This window comes from Rhinopithecus bieti, unplaced genomic scaffold (assembly GCF_001698545.2).
Source record: "Rhinopithecus bieti isolate Rb0 unplaced genomic scaffold, ASM169854v2 scaffold_1682, whole genome shotgun sequence".
NCBI lineage: Eukaryota > Metazoa > Chordata > Mammalia > Primates > Cercopithecidae > Rhinopithecus > Rhinopithecus bieti.
In genome coordinates, this window is record NW_016803618.1 from 904,094 (window position 1) to 926,892 (window position 22,799).

At 36.2% G+C, this 22,799-nt stretch overlaps 1 pseudogene; it reads right to left on the reverse strand.

Annotated features, from left to right (window-relative positions):
- Positions 1–20,061: 20,061 nt before the first annotated feature.
- Positions 20,062–22,269, reverse strand: LOC108541173 (ribulose-phosphate 3-epimerase-like; annotated as a pseudogene).
- Positions 22,270–22,799: the final 530 nt, after the last annotated feature.

The window sequence follows — 22,799 nt, forward strand, 5'->3', positions numbered from 1 at the left end:
ACCTGAAAAATGCTCATACATCACTCACCATCGAGAAATGGCAAATCAAAACACAATGAGTACCATCTCACACAGTTAGAATGGCAATCATTAAAAAATCAGGAAACAACAGGTGCTGGAGAAGATGTGAGAAATAGGAAACTTTTACACTGTTGGTTGGGATTGTTAAACTAGTTCAACCATTGTGGAAAAACAGTGTTGGCGATTCCTAAGGATCTAGAACTAGAATGACCATTTGACCCAGCATCCATTTACTGGGGATTATACCCAAAGGATTATAAGTCATGCTGCTATAAGACATGCACACATATATTTACTGCAGCACTATTCACAATAGCAAAGACTTGGAATCAACCCAAATGGTCCATCCGTGACAGACTGATTAAGAAATGTGAAACATATAATACCATGATAATACTATGCAGCCATAAAAAGGATGAGTTTTGTGTCCCTTTGTAGGGACATGGATGCAGCTGGAAACCATTCATTCTCAGCACACATATCGCAAGAACAGGAAAACCAATACTGATGTATCACTCATAGGTGGGAATTGAACCAATGAGATCGCTGGACACAGGAAGCGGGAGCATCACACACCAGGTCCTATTGTGGGGAGGGGGGATGGGGGGAATACCATTGGGAGATATACCTAATGTAAATGACGAGTTAATGAGTGCAGCACACCAACATGGCACATGTATACATATGTAACAAAGCTGCATGTTGTGACATGTACCCTAGAACTTAAACTATAATAAAAAAAAAAATCTGTAAAACTGTCACAATGGTTGCAGGAAAAGAAAGCAAGTAATATCAATATTCAAAACTATTTTTTTCTTTTTATTTTTATTACATATTGGCTATCTGGTTACTTTGTATTTTTATTCTAACAAGGCCCCAGACAAATTAAAAATGAAAAGCCTCTTGAAAAAAAAAATATCTGTATAATCTGGGTATGAGAGCAATGATCAGCAATGTGTTATAATGTGCCTTACATTGGTTAAGAAGTCTTTCTGTTGGGAATTTGAGTAGTGATTTTGAATGCAGGTCTTGTATTGCCCTAGGAGGGACACATTTGAAAACTGCACATGGAATTCTCTCAGTCTAGACATCTCCAGGATATGTGTCTCCACATCTGTGTTCCCACAAAAGGGAAATGGTGCTTGGTAAAAGAAATATCCAGGATGTGTCATATGGAGAACTAGCCTGAGCCTTGGTGCCTATTACAAGAGCAGTGGAGAGTGATGATCAGAGGAGGCAATGAATCAAAAAGGACCACAGTAACATGCAACCCTTAGAACAATGGGTTGAAGAACTAGGTCACAGCTCTATCTGGATATGAGACAATGTTATTTCTAAATCCAGCATCAGGGCATGGTTAAGAGGAGATTACCCTGGAAAGAGAGGATTAGAAGTTACACATTTACATGGCTTAGTGTGGCAAGTTTTAGTAATAAAGGATGTGGCTATTCTTGTGATAGTAATGTATAAAAGCAGCAAAGCAATACAAAGGAAAATGAAATAGGGAATAATTGGGAATGGGATCCTTTTTGTAAGGTAAAAGTTTAGGAGAACACTTGTAAAAGGTGGGTAGATGTTGTGAGGGCAAATGTTGATCAGAAAGAGAATCTAGGGAAGGGCATAAATCCGGCCCAAAAAATAAGAGTTAAACTACTAAATTTAGGAGAAATTGTTTAAATGAACCAGACCTTGTGGTGGAAGGGAGGCAAGACAGAGGAAGAATAGAGTCATCACCTTAACCACAAGAATAACCAGATAGAGTTAAAGGGCTTTATGTATATTCCATTTCTAGCTGCCATAACCATAGAATCCTCATTTTATGGACAGAGCATTATAATGGAAAAAAATACAAATAAATACATTTTTAAGGGCAGGGTCACACAGTTAGCTTGCCTTTGGAGAAGGATCTGGGAGACTTTGTGCTGTAAGACAAAGAATGATGTCAAAATGGGAAAGATCCTCCTGACCTGTGTATAAAAAGGGTCTCTTGCATCTGAGGCTGGGAAGAGCTTCGAGTATCTACATACCTCTTGCTTCTACTGACTAGTAGCTTCTCTGACTAGTGACTTCTCTGGCTTCACACACCCATGGCTACAAAGAAGACACACTTCCACCTTCTACCCTAGTCCTGTAAGAACTGTACAGGCAGGGCTCGCCCCAACAAGAAGCAGAGGCTTAGACTGAGTTCACAGAGATAAAGATCTGAGCCAATGAGAAATAAACAATCCATGACACGCAGGTTACGTGCAGCCTGGCTACTTTTGAGATGTGACTCAAGATATAATTTCAGAAGCAAAGATTTGAAGGCTGCCTCTGGGTTGTTACTTCTCAAATGTGGACAAATATTAACATTTTATTAACTCAGAAGCAGTGCCAGAATTCAATTTTGATTTTTTTTTGGCCTCATACATTTTATATTTTCAAGATTAAAATGTATTAATTTAGTTGAATTATGCTTTGTGACTATCTAGATTTATTTCCCTCTGTCCCCCACAAAACACTCTTCTGAAGTAGGAGAGTAGCCATTAAGTCCATGTGTTTATGCTTTTGATTTGTATGTAAATCATATAAACAATACACAGGAGTTTTTAAATTAAATGTTATGTAACTGATATTGTAAGGTATCACTCTGTATTTTCATTTTTTTCTTTTCTTTTCTTTTCTTTTGACTTATATTTTAAGTTCAGGAGTACAAGTGCAGGTTTGTTACATAAGTAAGCTTGTGTCATGGGGGTTTGTTGTACAGGCTATTTCATCACCCAGATATTAAGCCTAGTACCCCCAAGTTATTTTTTCTGATCCTCTCCCTCCTGCCACACTCCACCATCCAGTAGGCCCCAGTGTGTGTTGTTCCCTTCTATGTGTCCATATGTTCTCATCATTTCGCTCCCACTTATAAGCGAACCTTGCTTTTTTCACTCCAAATACAGTTTTCAAATGTATCCATGGAATTCATATTGTATACCAGCTTTTATTTGGTTGTTTGTATTTTTCTCACTAATTGTTGGAGCTCTTTATACATTCTAGAATTGTTTCCTTTTTATACACATTTTCTCTTCTCTTAGTCTAGTGTTTATTGTAAAATTTGTGCTATCTTTCGTCATGTAGTTCTTTAATTTTGATGAAGTCAAATATATCAATATTTTCCTTTGTAATTTTTGCCTTTTTAAGTTCTGATTAAAGTACAATTCCCAACACTGTGTTCATAGCAATATCCTTCATTTTTCAAAAGTTGTATTTTTTATATTAGAAATCTACCTTCCTTCATACAATTTACAGTACCATCTTTTTTTTGTCAATGATATGCAGTGGCTTCATTCTCACTACCAAGTTCCCAAACATACATGAACGTGCTTCTTGGCTTCTCTATTCCATGATGATGATCTATTTCACTCTCATTTCACTAGTACCATATTGTCTTAATTACAAAATCTTTTTTATAAAACCTAAATATTTGGTGTATTAAGATACCTCTTGATCTTTTTTCCTTTAAAATTATATAGGCTATTCTTGGCCTTTTATTCATCCATAAGAACTACTTATCAACCTCCATACACACACACACACACACACATTTATACACAAAATATACTTAAATGTTTGTTGGAATTGCTTTGAACTCCAAATAAATTTTGCCTGTTTTCATGTATGAATGTATCTTCCCATATATTGAGGTCTTGTTTATTCTCTTTAATAAATTTTGTAATTTTCTCCATCAAGATCTTGCACAACGTTATTAGAAGTATTTCTAGTTACTTTGCCACTATGAATGGGGTTGTTCTTAAATTTCATTATATTTTTGAATTAGTTATTCCTGGAGTATCAGAAAACTGTTGATTATTAAATGTTGATCTGAATCCAGAAAACTTGCTGAACTGTCTTAATATTGTAAATAAGTTATCAATAGATCCTGCTAGATCTTCTAAAATTTGATCAGGTGCACATTTGGCAATTTACTCTCTTCCTTTTCAAATCTTACACTTCCAATTTCTTTTTCTCACTCTATTGTATTGGATAGGACCACCAGGACAAAAATGAAAGTAGCAATGATAGAGGCATCTTTATTTCATTTCTAATTTTAATAAAAAATTCCCTAAATTGTTGCCATTAATTGTGATGTATTCATATGTTTGAAGTTTTTGGTAGATAATCCTTTTCAAGTAAAGTTTGTTCTCCTTGCTAAGAATTTTCAATCATGAATATCTGTGATTTTTTTACTTTAATGTATTATTTGAGGTGTCCTACATTAATGGATTTCCTACAGTTAAGCAATTCTTTCATTCTTCAGATAAACTATTATTTGATCAAGATATGTCATCTATTATGAGAATTAATTATGTAATTACCCTTCTATGATATTACTAGAATCTAATTAGCTTGAATTAGTCACTAAATTAATATTTAGATGTTTATCTCTGTAAAGTCAATTTCCTTTTATACAGTGGTGCAAGTTTGGCTAAAGCAGTTTACATGAGTGTTAAATTGGTCTTGGAAAGTATTTTTTCTGGAAAAATTATTGTAACAGAGATCTATTTCTGAAAGTTCATCAAAAAACCCCATTTGGTACCTTTAAACAAGGGTGAAAGAAGAAAGGAAATCAGACTATAATTCATGTCTTTAGTTGACATTTGATTAATTCAGTTTTATTTCCCTTTGAGTCAATCTTGGCAACTTATTTTTCTAAAAACTTATCAATTGCCTCTAAGTTATCCAAAATTTTATTATAAAATGATTGATTTGTTTACAGTTTTTTATGCCTCCTTTTTATTTCTAGTTATCTGTGCTTTATTTAAAGTATACTTTATTTACAAGAACTATTTATAAGTGCAGTTTAGTGTCCAAGTCATAGTTTTCTATTGCCTTTTTATTATTCATTTCTAATATTATTACATTGTATTCAGGGAGAATGATGTTAATAGCATATATTCTTAGATTGTCACTAAGACTTCTTTTGTCGCCAATTATTAAAAACATATTCTGTTGGTTTTAAAATGTATATAATCTCTCTATATATATATCCATCTATATATAGAGATGATAAAAAGTCATATATCTCTATTAGCAGGTTGTTAAATCTGTTACTGAATTCTTAAATATCCATCAAAAATTTTTGTCACCGTGACTTGTAAATTTCTGAATGAATGCATTATGATCTTGCTCTGGATAACAGAATTTTTAATTTCTTCTTGTGATTTTGTCAACTGCTGTTTATATGTTTCAAAGCTATGTTGTTTAGTGTACATAGATGGCTATGGCTTCCTGAGTAGATTATTATCATTAGGCTATGTTTCCACTACTTTTACAGTTTTGCATTAATTTATATTTTACATGACACAAAAATTATTACTCTGGCTTTATTATTACTATTTTCTAGTATACAATTTTCATCTCTTTATTGTTAAACTTTCTGAATTGTAACACTATTCTAAATATTTATGATAAAACTATTCACACATACACAAAAGTATAGAGCCTGAGATAACTAATCCCATTGTGTCCATCAACCAAAGTTAACAATTAGCAAAACCACTTGCTTTATATATTCCTTTTTCTTTTGTGCTAAAATATTTTATAGCCAAAGCACACATCATATTATTATATCCCTGCATACTTCCAAGACATCTCAAAATATGTAACCTTTTCTTATGTAACTACCATACCTTTTGCACATCTGATAAAATTATCACCGGTTCCTTGATATTATCAGACTCCAGTTCACATTTGAAGTTCCCAATTATCTCTTAATAGTCCTTTTATAATTGGTTTGTTCAAAGGAGGATCTAAACATAGTCCACGTATTACATTTTCTTATTGAACTTCTTAAAGCTAATCTCCCCTCGTTTTTTTCTATGCCCATCTTTCCCCAAGACCCAAGGTCAGTTTTCCAGTAGAATGCCATTTATTCTGTTTGCTTCCCTATTATGTCATTTTGCTTGTTTTCTGTCCCTGTATTTCCTGTAAGCTGGAAATTCAAAGGCATGATCATACTTGGGTTCAACACTTTGTGTAACCTCACTTCACATATGATTCTGTGTACTTCATACACTTTACCTCTAGGGGCAGGCATATCCACTTGACTCACTCTAAATAATGTTTCTGTCCTACCATCTTATTCCCTTTTCATTCTTCTACTAGTGAGGAGCTTATTTCTATCTTTTTAGTGACTACCTTTAATTGTTCAATATGCTTATCTACTTAAGACTTAATTCTTCATTCTCTTCCCAAGAAAAACAAGACAATTAGAATACTTTAAATTTGAACTTCTGTCCCTGAGACCCATGATATTGCCTAGGAATTTGATTCTCCCTGGTTTTCAAACATCTCTCATAGAGTCATGTTATTATTTTTATAGCTAATATTTGTGTAGTATTATCAACATGTTTACTATTGCCTTGTTCATTCTTGCTTGTTGCATCATGTACCTTCCTCTGGGTTCCATTTTCTTCTTAGTAAAATAAAATACATCCATTAGTAGTTTTGTCTTGTTTTGTTTTGGTTTGGTTCAGGAGCACTCTGTAAGTGGTAATCTTTTCAATCTTCATACTTTGAAAATGACATTTTATCTTCTCCATGGAATGATAGTTTCACTCTTTCTAGAATTGTAGACAGACATTATTCTCCTTTATAACTCGAAAGCCATTTTATTTTCTTATGGAATATATCTTTGATAATGAGTAGTTTATTTTCAGTCTTATTATTGGGATTTCATAGGTTATCTGTCCTTGTGAGTGCTTTGAAAATTCTCTGTCTTTGAAGTTTTGCATTTTCATTATGACATGTCTGGTTTTGAAATTGTTTTGTTTTTCTTCTTTAGGAATTACTATACTCCTTCGATCGCAACACTCATCTTCTTTAATTCTGAGACGTTAACCACCATTATGTCTTCAAATATTGCCTCTCTCATGTTCTTTCTATCCTATCCTTATGGAATTATCATATTAAAGTGTCTCATTTTATCTTTCCTATATCTCTGAGCTTCTCTTTCACATTTTACATTTTACATTTTTCCACTCTCTGTGCTGCATTCTGAGTGATTTCCAAGACATATCTTCTAATTCCATTTTTATCCCTATGTAACCCCCAATAATTTAACACATCTATGTAACTATTAATGGAGATTATGTCAAAGTGTATATTTTCCATTTCTAAAATTTTCTATTTGTCTTTCCCTAAGTTTTCTTTTTTCAGTTTTTATAATAGTAATTCCTTCTTTAGAGTGTCTTTTAAATGCTATATAAATTATGGTTATTGAGGTGTGCTTTTTGCAATTTCTCTGATTTGTTCTCATAACTGTTAACTTTTAAATATGGAATTAGAAATTGTTTTCCAGGAGTTTCCACATGATTTGAGTTGAGTTTCCTTATTTGGCAGTTTCATGTTTGTGTGTATTATTGTCCAAGATCCCTGTGTCCAATCATGCTATAAGTTATTTAGCTAAGAGTTCCCACACTACACAGAAAAGAGAAATTAGAGACCCACATCTGTAGGTGAAAGCTTCATGACCCATTTTCCCACATGTTCTGAACACTGGCGAGCTTCCTTACTACTTCTCGCAAGCTGATAATTGTAGACTTTACTTGTCTCCAATTCACAAATGGAGCAGACTTGAGAGACTCCCAGTTTACTCAAGTACCCTCCATTCTAGTTCTTTACTTTGCTGTGGACCTTATCAAACTTCATTGAAATCTTGGCTTTTTAAATGCATTCTTCCACCATTATTTACATTAAAAGGAATGAAAATATTATTTTGACAACTGGGTAAATGAGGAATTAAAATTAAATTAAGGGTTTTTTTTTTTAAATACAAGAAATATTAATGTGGAAAGCACAGTTTTGACTTCACATTTTTCAAGGGGAAATTCTATTGCTAGGAGTGTTCACAGAAAATAGGAAGGTGGACTAAAATGTTGCTGAGGCCACATGAGAAGTTGGAAGACCTGGCAAACTGGTGTCAGAAGCCCCAAAATCTAACTTTGGGACTCTTTGAACTGTGAAGTTTACAAACTTGTCAGCTTCTCAGGGTTTTAGCTTTCTACGTGTCAAGTCGAAAAGGTAGGTAGGTAGATAGGTAAATAAATAATAAATTAATCTGAGGCATGAGGTCACCAACATGGCAGGATAGAAAGCTCCTGACTCTCCCTCCACCCACTGATGCTCCAGATGAACATCTATCTATGGGTCAATTCCATATGAGAGAAAGTCAGAGACCAGCGGAGAAACTCCTACCCACTGGGGAACTGAGAAAACACATATATCAAGTGGGTAGGAAAAGCCAAGGCATAGTCGGGTACAGACCCCCACCTTGGGCACTGTGTCACCAAATCAGAAAAGGAATCCCTGACACCCAGCTTCTCCCTGTGGAGAGGAGCATCTGGACTTCACATATCAGGCTCAAACCTGAAATTTCCCCACGTTTTGATTCTTAATTCACCAGCTCCAAGAGCAGAGGGGATTGACGCATGCATGTACCTTAGACTGTAAGAAAATTGGGTTTACACTGGCACACAAGTACTTCCAGGGACCTCATTCCCCTGGAGCAGTGCAGACAAGGGGCTTAGAAAACACAGCCCTCTGTTTTCTCCCCAGAAGGGGTTTATAAAACACTCTTACAGTGGTAATCTGACAGTCTGACGTTTAACTAACTTGAATTGGGGAGTTAAATGGACAGTCAATTAATAACTCACCACAAGCATGGGAAGAATTTACACTCACTACTGCAGCCCCTACCTAAGGAACTGCATGCTAAATCTCTTGGCTCTGGGAGCAGAAGGGACTGACATACACAATTCTCTATAAACTGCAGGAAAAAGTAGCATTTTTAAATGGTACATAAATAACTATAGTGACTTTATCCCCCTGGAGCTGTACAGAGAAGGGGCCCCAAAACCCTAAGTCCCTATTTCTCCCCAGAAGGAGTTTAGGACACATATTCAGAAACCTGATTTTTAAAGCTACATCCCAATGGACTCCACCCGAAACCTAAAAGCTTTGAGGACAGAAGGGACTAGGCATAGGGGAGTCTCCCTTGATCCCAGAACAAAGAGGTGGTTTTAAATGGGCATCCAAACAGTTCCAGGGGCTGTAGTTCCTTGAAGCAATGCAGAAACGGGGCATGAACGTGTAGCTCTCACTTTCTCCCTGGAAAGATATTATGACACACACTCTCATGGACTACCTGATACTACATATATCAAAGAGCTAACAGTACAAACAAAAAATAACCCTTTGTTAATTAGAGCCAGAATTTGGCTCGTCATAAGACTTCCTCCCAGATCACCCCAGAAATAAGTACAAGCCTACCTATTATTTCTGAAAGGATTTTGGCTATGCACCAAGTGCTACAATTTTAATAGCTCGCACCTAAGGAACTGTCATCTCAATGACCTAGCTCTGGTAGTTAAGGGGGCTTTCCAATCCTGAGTGACACAAGATGACAGAAAACAAGTGAACACAGAATGGGCCCACACCCAGAAGCTATCCCTCAAGGATCAGAAGGTGTAGCCCAAATGTGAGTTCAGGCTTTTTCCAAAACTCCTCCCCCAGTTTAGTACAGAAAGAGTCGGAAGTAAACACCCATACCCAGCCCCACCATGAAGATAGAGAAAACTAGAACACATATTCAACACCCTCACCTTTCCAGCTATATCTAAAATGCCTTGCTTCTATCATATGAGTCTTGGGGTACTGGCAATATGTAGTACAGCCTAAGATCCAGAAAACCACTAAAAACAAAGATAGTGGTCTGGACAAACACAAAAATTAGAGAGGCACCTTAAAATCTCTGGCCAGACAGATTAGTGAAAATGTTCTCTTACATAAGACTGGTCTAGTCTAACAAGACATAAAGAGGTAAGTGTATTTCCTAATGTGTGGAAATCAACACAGACAATCAAGGAAAATGAAAAAAAAAATTCCAAGCAAAAGAACAAGATTAATGTCCAGAAAGCAACACAAGTGGTGTTTTATGAATTCACCAATAGGAAATTCAAAACAATGGTCATAAAGATGCTCCACAGAGGTCAAGACAGCAGTGTAAGAGAGGTCAAGACAGCAATGTAAGGACAAGCTGAGAACTTCAACAAAGAGAAAGCATAAACAAATACCAAATGGAAACCATAGATCTGAAGAATGTTATCACTGAATTGAAAAAATGCAATAAAGGGGTTCAACAACGGACTAGATCAGGCAGAAGGAAAGATAGTTAACCTGAAGATAGTTCACTGGAAATCATCCAATCTGAGAAGCAAAAAGAAAAAGGAATGAAAAAGAGTATGGGAAACCATCAAGCATAATAACTTATGCATTATTGGCATGCCAGAAGAAGAAGAAAGATGGAAAGGGTCAGAAAATACATTCTAAGAAAGAATGGCAGAACACTTCCCAACTCTGGAGAGGGAATTACAAAGCTAGATCCAGAAAACCCATACAACACCAAATAAGTTAAATCCAAAGACACCCACAATGTAACACATCACAGTCAAATTGTCAAAAGTTAAAGACAAAGAAAGAATATTGAAAGAAGCAAGAGAAAAGCAAACCATCACATATAGGGATTACCACCAACCCCCGCGCCAGCCCCCCTACAGTCACACACACATAAGACTATCAGAGGACTTCTCAGTAGAAATCTTGCAAGCCAAAAGTGAGTGGGATGATATATGTAAAATTCTGAAAGAAAAAGATTGACAATGAAGAATACTACACTCAGCAATCCTTTATTTCAAAAACTAGGGAATGATAAAGACTTTCTCAGACAAACAAAAGCTGAGAAAGTTTACCACCAGTAGTCATGCATTACCAAAAAAAAAAAAAAATGCTAAAGGAAGTTCTTCAAGCTGAAGGAAAAGGATGCTGATTAGTAACATAAAATTAAATGAAAGTATAAAACTCATTGGTAAAAGTAAATACATTGTCAAATACAAAACACCCTAATACTTAAACTGCAGTGAGTAAATCAATTATATCTCTAGTATAAATGTCAAAATACAAAACTATTAATAACAACTAAAGCCACAATAATTTGCTAAGGGATACATATTATTAAAAATGTGAAGTGTGGTATCAAAAACATGAAACATGAAAAGAAAGGGGGTAAATGTAGAGAATTTGTGTATGTGGTCAAAATTAAGCTGTTATAGCTTAAATTACCCTGCTGTAAAATGTTTTATGCAAACCTCGGGGCAATTGCAAAGCAAAAGCCTATGATAGATACACAAAAGATAAAAAGAAAAGAAGCAAAGCATTCCACTACAGAAAGCCATCAAATCACAAAGAAAGGAAGAAGACTAAGATGCAGATAGGAGGCAGGACTAGATTGCAGTTCCTGCTCGGATGGACACAGCAGTTGTGGAAATTCACATCATGAACTTTTGCTCCAAGAACTACCACGGGAACATTCCAGGAAAGCAGAGAGAATCGATAAAGGAACTGGATCACCACTGCAGGCTCCCTGAGATGCCGAAAAACTGCAAGTCAGTTTGCATTCTCAGTGGAGAGGCTGGTGGTCTGGAACAGGTTCTCAGCCCTGGTCACTGGTTGCCTGGAAACAGAATCAGTGCTGTTGAGAGGGGAGGCCGTGGTGGGAGAAAGACCAGCCTTTAGGACTGCAGGCTGCATGGAAGCAGGATGACTCCTGTGACTGCCAGCTTTCCCCCACTTCCCTGGTGAGCTGTATGACTCAGCAGAGGCAGCCATAATCCTCTTGGGAATATAACTCCACTGGACTTGGAACTCACCCCCATCCCCCACAATAGCCACAGCAAGCTCCGTCAAAGGAGAAGGTGAGCTCAGACATACCTATCCCTGCTGCCACGTGGTCTTTCTCTGCCCACCCAGAGAGCCAAAGACATTGGAGCATTCTCCAAGACAGACCATATGACAGGCCATAAAACAAGTCTCGCTAAATTTAAGAAAATCAAAATTATATCAAGAACTTTCTAAGACCACAGTAGAATAAAATTGGAAATTAATTCCAAAAGGAACCCTCAAAACCATGCAAATACACGGAAATTAAATAACTTGCCCCTAACGATCATTGGGTAAACAACTAAATCAAGATGGAAATTTAAAAATCATTTGAACTGAATGATAATAGTGACAGAACCTATCAAATCCTCTGGAATACAGCAAAAGCAGTGCTGAGAGAAAAGTTCACAGCATTAAATGCCTACATCAAAACATCTGAAAGAGCACAAATAAACAATTTAATGTCACACCCCATAGAACTGGAAAAACAAGAACAATGCAAACCCAAGCCCAGTGAAGAAAAGAAATAACAAAGATCAGAGCAGAACTAAATGAAACTGAAACAAACAAACAAAAAAAAAAATACAAAAGGCAAAACAAAAAGCTGGTTCTTTTAAAAGAGAGTTGATAGACCATTAGCAAGAATAGCCAAGAAAAGAAGAGAGAAGATTCAAATAAACTCAATTCTAAACAAAACAGAAGATATTACAACTGATACCACAGAAATACAAATGATTATTCAGGGATACTATGAACACCTTTACACACATAAACTAGAATACCTAGAAGAGATAAATAAATTCCTGGAAATATAAAACCCTCTTAGATTAAACCAGGAAGATACAGAATCCCTGAACAGACAAATAACAAGCAGCGAGATTGAAATGGTAATAAAAAAAAAACTTGCCAACAAAAAAAATTACAGGACCAGATGGATTCACAGCTGAATTCTATCAGACATTCAAAGAAGAATTGGTGCCAATCCTATTGACACTACTCCAAAAGATAGAGAAGAAGGGAATCCTCCCTAAATCATTCTATGAAGCCAGTATCACCCTAATACCAAAACCAGGGAAGGACATAACACAAAAAGAAAACTACAGACCAATATCCCTGATGAACATAGATGCAAAAATCCTCAACAAATACTAGCAAACTGAATCCAACAGCATATCAAAAAGATAATCCACCATGATCAAGTGGGTTTCATACCAGAGATTCAGGGGCAATTTAACATATGTAAGTCAGTAAATGATACATCATATAAACAGAATTAAAAACAAAAATCACATGATCATCTCAACAGACATAAAGAAAGCATTTGAAAAAATCCAGCATGCCTTTATGCTTAAAACCCTCAGCAAAATCAGCTTAGAAGGGACATACCCTAAGGTAATAAAAGCCATCTATGACAAACCCACAGCCAACATTATATTGAACAGGGAAAAGTTTAAAGAATTCCTGCTGAGAATGGGAACAAGACAAGGATGCACACTTTCACCACTTCTGTTCAACATAGTACTGGAAGTCCTAGCCAGATCAATGAGACAAGAGAAGGAAATAAAGGACATCCACATTGATGTCAAAGTGTCGCTGTTTGCTTATGATATGATCGTGTACCTAGAAAACCCTAAAGACTCATATAAAAAGCTCCTAGAATTGGTAAATGAATTCAGCAGTTTCAAGATAGAAAATTAATGTACACAAATCATTAGCTCTAGTATACACCAACAGTGACCAAGGTGAGAATCAAATAAAGAACTCAGCCCCTTTCACAATAGCTACAAAAAAAGAATAATTATTATATACCTAACCAAGGATGTAAAACACGTCTACAAGGAAAACTACTAAACACTGCTGATAGAAATAAGAGATGGCATAAACAAATGGAAACACATCCCATGCTCATGGATGGGTAGAATCAATATTGCAAAAATGACCATATTGCCAAAAGCAATCTACAAACTAATGCAATTTCCACAAAAATACTACTATCATGCTTCAAAAAACTAGAAAAAACATCCTAAAACTCATATAAAACCAAAAAGAGAGCCTGCATAGCCAAAGCAAGACTGAGCTAAAAGAAGCAAATTTGGAGGCATCACGTTACCTGACTTCAAACCATACTATAAGGCCATAGTCATTGAAACAGTGTGGTACTGGTATAAAAATAGGAACATAGACCAATGGAACAGAATGGATAACCCAGAAATAAAGCCAAATACTTACAGCCAACTGATTTTTGACAAAACAAACAAAACATAAAGTGGGGAAAAGACAACTTATTCCACAAATGGTGCTGGGATAACTGGCAAGGCACATGTAGAATGAAACTGGATCCTCATCTCTCACCTATAGAAAAGTCAATTTAAGATGGATCAAATGGATCAAAGACTTAAATCTAAGACCCAAAACCATAAAGATTCTAGAAGACAACGTTAGAAAAACCCTTCTAGACATTGGCTTAGGCAAAGATTTCATGACCAAGAACCCAAAAGCAAATGCAACAAAAACAAAGAAAAATAGATGGACCAAATTAAACCAAAAGACTTTTGCACAGCAAAGGAAATAATTAACCAAGTTAACAGACAACCCACAGAGTGGGAGAAAATCTTCACAATCTATACATCTGACAAATGACTAATGACCAGAATCTACAAAGAACTCAAACGAATCAGCAAGAAAAAAAACAAACAATCCCATCAAAAAGTAGGCTAAGGACATGAATAGACAATTCCCAAAAGAAGATATACAAATGGCCAATAAGTGTATGGTAAAATGCTCAACATCACTACTTATCAGGGAAATGCAAATCAAAACTACAATGCAATACCACCTCATTCCTGCAAGAATAGCCATAATCAAAAAATAATAGATGTTGGCATTGATGTGGGAAAAAGAGAACACTCTTACATGGTTGGTGGGAATGTAAACTAGTACAAACACTATGGAAAACAGTGTGGAGATTCCTTTAAGAACTAAAAGTAGATCTCCCATTTGATCCAACAATCCCACTCCTGGGTATCTACCCACAGGAGAAGAAGTCATTATACAAAAAAGATACTTGCACACGCATGTTTATAGCAGCACAATTTGCAATTGCAAAAATATGGAACCAGCCCAAATGCCCATCAATGAGTAAGTGAATAAAGAAAGTGTGATATATATGTAGATGATGGAATACTACTCAGTCATAAAAAAGAATAAAATAATGGCATTCACAGCAACCTGGATTGAATTGCAGACCATTATTCTAAGTGAAGTAACTCAAGAATGAAAAATCAAACACTGTGTGTATTCACTATGAGGACACAAAGGCATAATAATGATACAATGGACTTCGGGGACTTGGTGGAAAGAGTGAGAGGGCACTAAGGGATAAAAGACTACACAGTGCATACAGTGTGCATTGCTTGTGTGGTGTGGTGGGTGCACCAAAATCTGATAAATCACCACTAAATAACTTCTTCATGTAGCCAAACCCCAACTGTTCCCCAAAAACCTATTGAAATAAAACATAAAAACAAAAAAAATCAAGATGGAAGAAAGGAAAAAATGATCTACAAAACAACAGTAAACAATAAACAAAATGGCAGGAGTCAGTTTATACCTATCAATAATAATCTTGAATGTAAATGGATTAAAATCCCCAATTAAGAGATATAAAGTGGCTGAATGTATTTTTTTTTTTTTTAAAGCAAGACACAACTACAGTTGTCTCTCAGTATCTGTGGAGGATTGTTCCCAGGACCCCCCCAGATACCAAAATTCATGTGATGGTCACGTACTTTATATAAAATGGTGTAGTATTTGCATATAACCTATGTACATCCTCCCGTATACTTTAAATTATCCCTAGATTACTTATAACAGTGAAAAAGCCTACAGAATGAAAGAATGAAATCCTGACATTTGTGGAAACATGAATGAGCCTGAAGGACATTATGTTAAGTGAAATAAGCCAGAGACAGAAAGACAAACAACACATGTTCTCACTTATATGTGGGAACTAAAAACCTTGAACCCACGAAAGTAGAAAGTGGAATAGTAGTTACCAGAGGCTTGTTGAGTACAAATTACAGTTAAATAGAAGGAAAAATGTATAGTGTTCTATAGCACAGCAGGGTGACTATAGTTAACAATAATTTATTGTATATTTCAAAATGGCTAGAAGAATTTTGAATGTTATCAACACAAAGAATTGATCAATGTTTGAGGTCATGGATATGCCAGTTACCCTTACTTGATCATTACACATTGTATACATTGTATATCAAAATATCACATGTATCTCATAAACATGTACAATTATGTATCAATTAAATTTTTTTTTAAATTAAAATTTAAAAAGGCATCTAGTTTCAGGATATTATATATAAAGAAATCTCTTTCTTTATATATAATATCAATGCCACAATCTTTTCTGTCATACTTCCTAATATAAGAATAAAAGTTTGGGGGACAGTAAGACCCATAAATTAAAGCCATACAAAGTGAGGCTGCTTTAGACCAAGCCTGCCCCTAGATTTTTGTTCTTAAAGTGCCTCTTACTTAACTGGAACCAGTCTGATAGGAAAACAGAATTTCCTAAACTTTGGGGGCTGCAGCATTCTATGATTAGGATTTCTCAAAGAGATACTACAAGAATACCATTTTGAATTTGTGGTCTTGCTTGCTCTGGTTCATAGGGTTAAAAAAAAACAAACAAACAAAAACAAACAAAAAAACAAACAAAAAAAAAACATCCAAACTAGTTCCCCTAGTCAGCCTTAAAGAATCAACTTCCTACATATTTTCCTCTCTATATAAGACCAACTCCTTCATGAGACAGGAATAGCTTTGAGATTTTAGCATATATTTCCTATTCAGAAGAAACAGCAGATAAAATGTAGGCTCATTTTACCTAAGCAAAAACACTAATCAGCTTATAGATACCAGAGAAGCATCCACAACCCAACAGTGTGTGAAGATTCAAATGTAATAAATGGTGGGTCTTCTTTTGAAAAGCAATTAGGAGTCATCCAATACCTATGAGTTAATCTATATGAAGGGTTTAATTTGGGCAGCCTTCTATTCTGCCTTCCTTTCCTTCCTCTAATTGAGTAAACAAATGCATTAGTCAGCAAGGCTAAGTCTTCTAGGGTGAAATGTCTTGTGGTTCTAACCATTCTGCCTCATTTCCAGGATATCAACAGGACATTTGAAGATGATTTTAAAGATAATAAGATATAGCCCTTTGGAAGAAAAGCAGATTAGGGGCTTCCAGCCAGTGCATTGCTAAACATACTCACTGAAACTTAATATCTTAAAAGCATTTCCTTCCTAAGGTGTGCTCATCTTAAAAAAAAGCTTTTCAGGGAAACACTCGTGTTTGGGGCCCACGAAAAGAGCCTAGTACTGAAGCCAATTCTAATTTCCAGTGGGTGAAAGGAGTCCAGGGATTCTCTATGCATAGAGGGAAAAGTCAATCATTATCTGCTGACTGAATCATACATTCAGCAGGGATGAAGATGTAATTTGCAGTAAACGACATGGACAATTTTTAAATATTTTGACAGTTACCCCTGTTGTCAGCTGGATTTTTCACCTGCAGATGTTGTTACTTGACAATACCATCTGCTTTGAGTATAAGTGCTTTGTTATTTTCTGTGGTCAGGCCAGTTTTCCAGATGCTTCCTCTTCCTTAAAAGTTAGCAAGGAAAAAAAAAAAAAAAAATGAACACAGCCAGGCACAAAGAAGACTGCTAGCCCAGCAACAGCTGCTGTAGCAGTCTGACCTTCTAGAACACTGATGCTTTAATTTCTCTCCTGCCCAGTAAAGGTGGGGTAACCTGTCTGTCAAAAGAATGCCATTCTAAAACACATGGAAAGAGGGAAGGCCTCTGTCTTCCTGGAACTTAAGTTCTAGTGGGAGAAAGATGGACAATAAGTAGGTAAATAAATCATGTCAGATAATAATAAGTATTATTAAGAATAAAAGTAGTTGTAATAAGACACAGTAACTGAGGGATGGAGGTGGATGGCTATTATAGATAGAAAGATCAAGAAAATCCTCTTATAGGAAGTATGACATTTGAGATGAAAGCTGAAGGATAAACAGTAGCCAAACTAGTTTTAACACTTTAGAATGATTTTACACTTTTAGATGTGCTTATACAATTTATTTTGATAGTTTTACTGTACATTTATTTTAAAGAAAACAAAAGACAAATCCAAGTTTTCCAGGCAAATAAACTCATAACTTTATCACATCTGATGCTATCATCTTCTATATAAGCTTTTAATTAAATTGTTTCTACATACTTCATGTTGTTTGATTTGATTAAATGTCTATTATTCATTGTGCAAATATTTACTAAGCTAAAATAAAACAAACATTAAGAAACAAATTTTACCTTGTAATGTAAAACAAAAGAAAGAAGGGGTTTCTTAATACTATTCTATGCTTGAATGTTGGCACTCTTGTTTTTCAAACCTTATTTATCAAAACTGATAGTAGCCTCAAGAAGTTTAATGATACTGGTCCTGGTATTTTTTTGCCATATTTATTACATAGCAATAGTATTTACAAGGCTGAAGTAGCTGACACATATTGGTAGTCACTGTAGAATTTTGATTACAGTTGTAAACATTTAGTTGATGGATTAACTCTGTACCCTGTCATCTTTTAGCCTGCCTGTTCTTTCTTGGAATAAAATACATATCCCTTAGGGTTAAGATCCATAGTTCCAGAATATTCTCAGCCATCTGGTTCAGGTACAGGGTAAAGTTAAGCTGGAAATAATAATTATTAGCTAAAAGAAACTTCTTTTGTCTTACCTACTTCCCAAGGACTCTGTTTGTAAAAAGAGTACAGACCAGAAATCCTGTGCCTTGCTGAATTCTTTCCATGTGCCATCCTATTGCTGAGCTTTCGTTTCCTCATTTTTTAAATGAGAAACAAAATATCTGCCCTATCACCCCTTACAGGTGTGATTTATAGATTTAATGAGAATATATCAAAATACTTTATAACCTACAAAACATAAATTTATATAATGCTAGCCACTTTGAATTGAACATCCTCTAAATTCTAGAAATAGTACTGGAAGCTTTGCATATATAGTGTTACCTCTTAATTCTCAATACAACCCCTCAGTTTTTATAATTACTTTCAGTATATAAATGAGTTAAGAGAAGTGCAAAAAAAGTTAGGTAATTTGACAAAGGTCAAATAGCTAGAGAGGGCAAAGTTGGGATTCAACACAATAATGCTTCCAAATAGAGGCTTTACTTTTCCCTTCTACTCAGAGCTAACACAACAGCCTTATTTAATATCCTTAAGAATGATGGGTGAGACTAAGAAAACTTGGGATGGGGAGGAATCAATGAATAGCCTACTTTGACAAAGAAAACACCCTGATAAAATCTATGCTGTATTTTAGAATCCCTGGGCTTCATATATTGTTTCACAGTTTTATTAATCAACTATAAGATGAAAAGTGAAAAATAAAATTCAGATGCAAAAATATGATATGCCATCCCACCCAAGATTATATTTTAAAATTCTACTTTACTCATGTTATCAGGCATATGAATAAATCACAAATAACGTGAAATAAGAAAAAGAAAGACTTCGTTGCTTTTGGAAAACAGCTGAGAAACAACAGAAAATTATTTTTAGAAATACAGAAAACAAAGTTGCTTTTATAGTAGCCAATATGACCTCATTAGGCATTAAGACACATCTCTGTTTGTAACCTTAATACAGCTATAGTATTACTATTTATAAAAATCAAGGCTTCCAGTAAAAACTCAGTATTCTGCCACACTAATCTTCAAATTGCATCACTAAAAATATAGTTATACACACCAATTTCTAATCTCAGAACATTCTACACAATAGATTTTAATCATTGGAATAAATAATTGCTCAGAAAAGCAGTACTGCTTCAATTACAATATGATTTGCCAGTCAATATTCCTGTTTTCCAGTAAAAAGATTTCATGAGTGTTTTCATCAATCAAGAGAACATTCCTGGGCCAGGTACAGTGGCTCACGCCTATAATCCCAGCATTTTGGGAGGCCGAGGTGGGCGGATCACTTGAGGTCAGAGCTCGAGACTGGCCTAGCCAACATGGTGAAACCCCATCTCTATTAAGAATACAAAAAATTAGCCAGATGTGATGACAGGCTCCTGTCATCCCACTTACTCAGGAGGCGGAAGCAGGAGAATCGCTTGAACTTCGGAGGCGGAGGTTGCAGTGAGCTGAGACTGCGCCACTGCACTCCAGCCTGGACGACAGAGCGAGACTTTATCTCAAAAAAATAAAAAAAGAGAGAGAACATTTCTGAGCAGCTTCCATACAAACATTTTTAACAGGTTGACACAGATCTGTAATCTTCGCTCCTCATAATGGCACTGCCAGACATAGGCATGTGAACTCCTACCTCTGCACCCTTATGGACAGTGTCAGGACCTACTCCACTATCACCTCTATATCCAAAGACAGGAGCTGGGTCCTCAACCAGTGAACCTTTGGCATCATATCTTTCATAAATTTCTGTTCTCCAAATCCAGGTTCCATTGTCATTACCAAGGCCATATCTATTTTATCAGCGCATGGTGCCAAATACTCAACTGTAGTTCCCAGTTTAATGGCAAGGCCAACATTCAGCTCATTCTCCCAAATGTCTTTAATCAAAGCCCTTGGGTTCTCAGTAGCCTCGAGATGAAAGGTGTACTGATTGGCACCTGCTCCAGCCATTGGCTTTACCCACTGTTTACGGCCTGAACCCTCTCATGTGCATGTCAAAGAAAGAGTCCTGACCTAGCTGCTTTTGAAGGCTTTCTACCACAGAGTCGATTATCTAGAGGCACTTGTCCCCAAATTGGCCGGGCCACTGTTGAGGAGACGTGGGCCAATCTTGCAGTCTGACACTATAGTCTGGGCTTATATAATTTATAATATAATGTTTTCTTGATCTATTATAGAAGTATCTTTAAATATTCTTCCACAGTAAAAGCAATCATATAATGAAGTTAAGGTTCCCCATTCTTCTGCCTATTTTGTCTTTCCAGTCCCTATGCCCCTGTTCCTAACTCTCATTGCTGTGCCAGAGGAATTGCTAGTAACAATCTGCTTGATGACTGAATTACTTACAAGCATTCTGTATTGACATATTTAATTCAAATGTGGTAGATAATTTGAAAAGTCTTAAGAGTTCTCTCCTTGTTATTTTCCCTGGATATGATTTTACCTTTCCTGTGCAAAAACCAATGCAAGTCCTAAAGGCTGAAGACTGTCCTCAGTTCCCTTTTAATTGTGTAACTAAATGGCAAGCACCAAATAAATAGTGGCTCCCCGCACCACAGCAACAATAAGAAATGATAGACTACGAGCTATGTGCCCAATAGTCAGCAAAATATTTTACGTATATCCTTATTTCATCCTCACAAAACAAACACTCTACCCTATACTGTCGACATTGTCTCTGTAAATGTCCCTATTTTAGAAGTGAGGCTCATAGATTAAATAAATTGCCCAACATCACATAGTAAGAGACATGCAAAAGTTTATGTTCAGGTCTGGCTGATTTCATCAGCCCTGCTCTAGATGAAGGGTTGGCAAACTATGGCCCAAACCAGCTTACCACTTGTTCTTGTACAGCCTGAGAGCTAAGAATAAATTTTACATTTCCTAATGGTAAGAAAAAAAAGAACAGTCTCTTGTGACATATAAAAATTATATAAAATTAAAATTTCAGTGTCCATAGTTTTATTGGACCACAGCTACACTCATTTGTTATGTGTTATCTAGAGCTGCTTTCACACTACAACAACAGAGCTAAGTAGTTGAATAGTTGTAACAGGGATGCAATATCCTGCAAAAACTAAAATATTTAACATCATAATTTAAGGAAGTTTTCCAACCCCTCCTCTAGATAGCCAAGAACCACATGGGCAGCAAATGAGTAACGGGCTTCATTATTCTCAGTTTAATCAGAAAAACTGAGTTACTACAATATCATGGTATTAGATGGTTTGATATAGGAATCAGGACTTACAGGAAAGTGGAAGAAGCTAGAAGAGTGAAGATCTGGAGGCTTCGGCTGGAGGATCAGGAAAACTGCCACTATAATTTCAACTTGAAGTGCCAGAGTGGGTGAAGAAGGCAGGGCTCGTGAGGAACTCCAAGGAACCACTACCCCTGGTTTCACAACCCGAAAAGGGAGCTCAGGAAGAGCTTTGCAAAGCAACCATGTCTGGCAGTCAAGAGCTCCCCAAAATGATGGCTTCTTTTCACTTTTGCTTTCCAAATCTCTGCAAGTTCCTCCCAGTGGTAAACACTAACTCTGACCTATAGAGGGAAAGGAATTCTGGGAAACAGGCCCAGTCTTAGAATGAAATGATGATTGTGTAGGTTTGACAACATAACCCAGCATATGTCCCAAACAGTGTTTGGCAATACCATAGGCACTACTTCTGCAGTAGTAGCCAGTACCTGCAAAGAGCCTGCCATCTTGCCTGTGGTGGAGATGTAAACTGGAGCCCTAGGATACCCATGGCAGGTCAGGATGTAAACTTCTCAGCCTGTATCTTCTAGGTGTGACAGGTTTGCTTGCCTAACCTTCTATTATACCCCTTATTCACAGTACTTATGCTGTTTCTCCTTTGGAATTGGATCCAGACTTGAACCCCAAACTACTCAACTGGGTACCCAGTATTTTATTATCTTCATTGTCAGATTGTGTTCATTGTCAATAAAAGGGACTTCCCTGGTGCTCACTTCTGCCTTCAAGCTAGGCTGGGTGCCTTATAAACTTCATCTCATTTAATACACTCAATAACCCCTCCAGGCAGGGAGGCTTAACCTCTTTTTACAGATGAGGAAACTAAAGTTTGAAGAGATTAAGAAAATTGCCCAAATTCACAGTGTAGATGGTGAAGCCAGGTTTGAGTCTCTGTTCCATATGATTCCCAAACCCAGTACAGCAGACTACTATGCTCTGTGCCACAGCCAAGTTCTCCTCAGACTCTGCTTCCAGAACG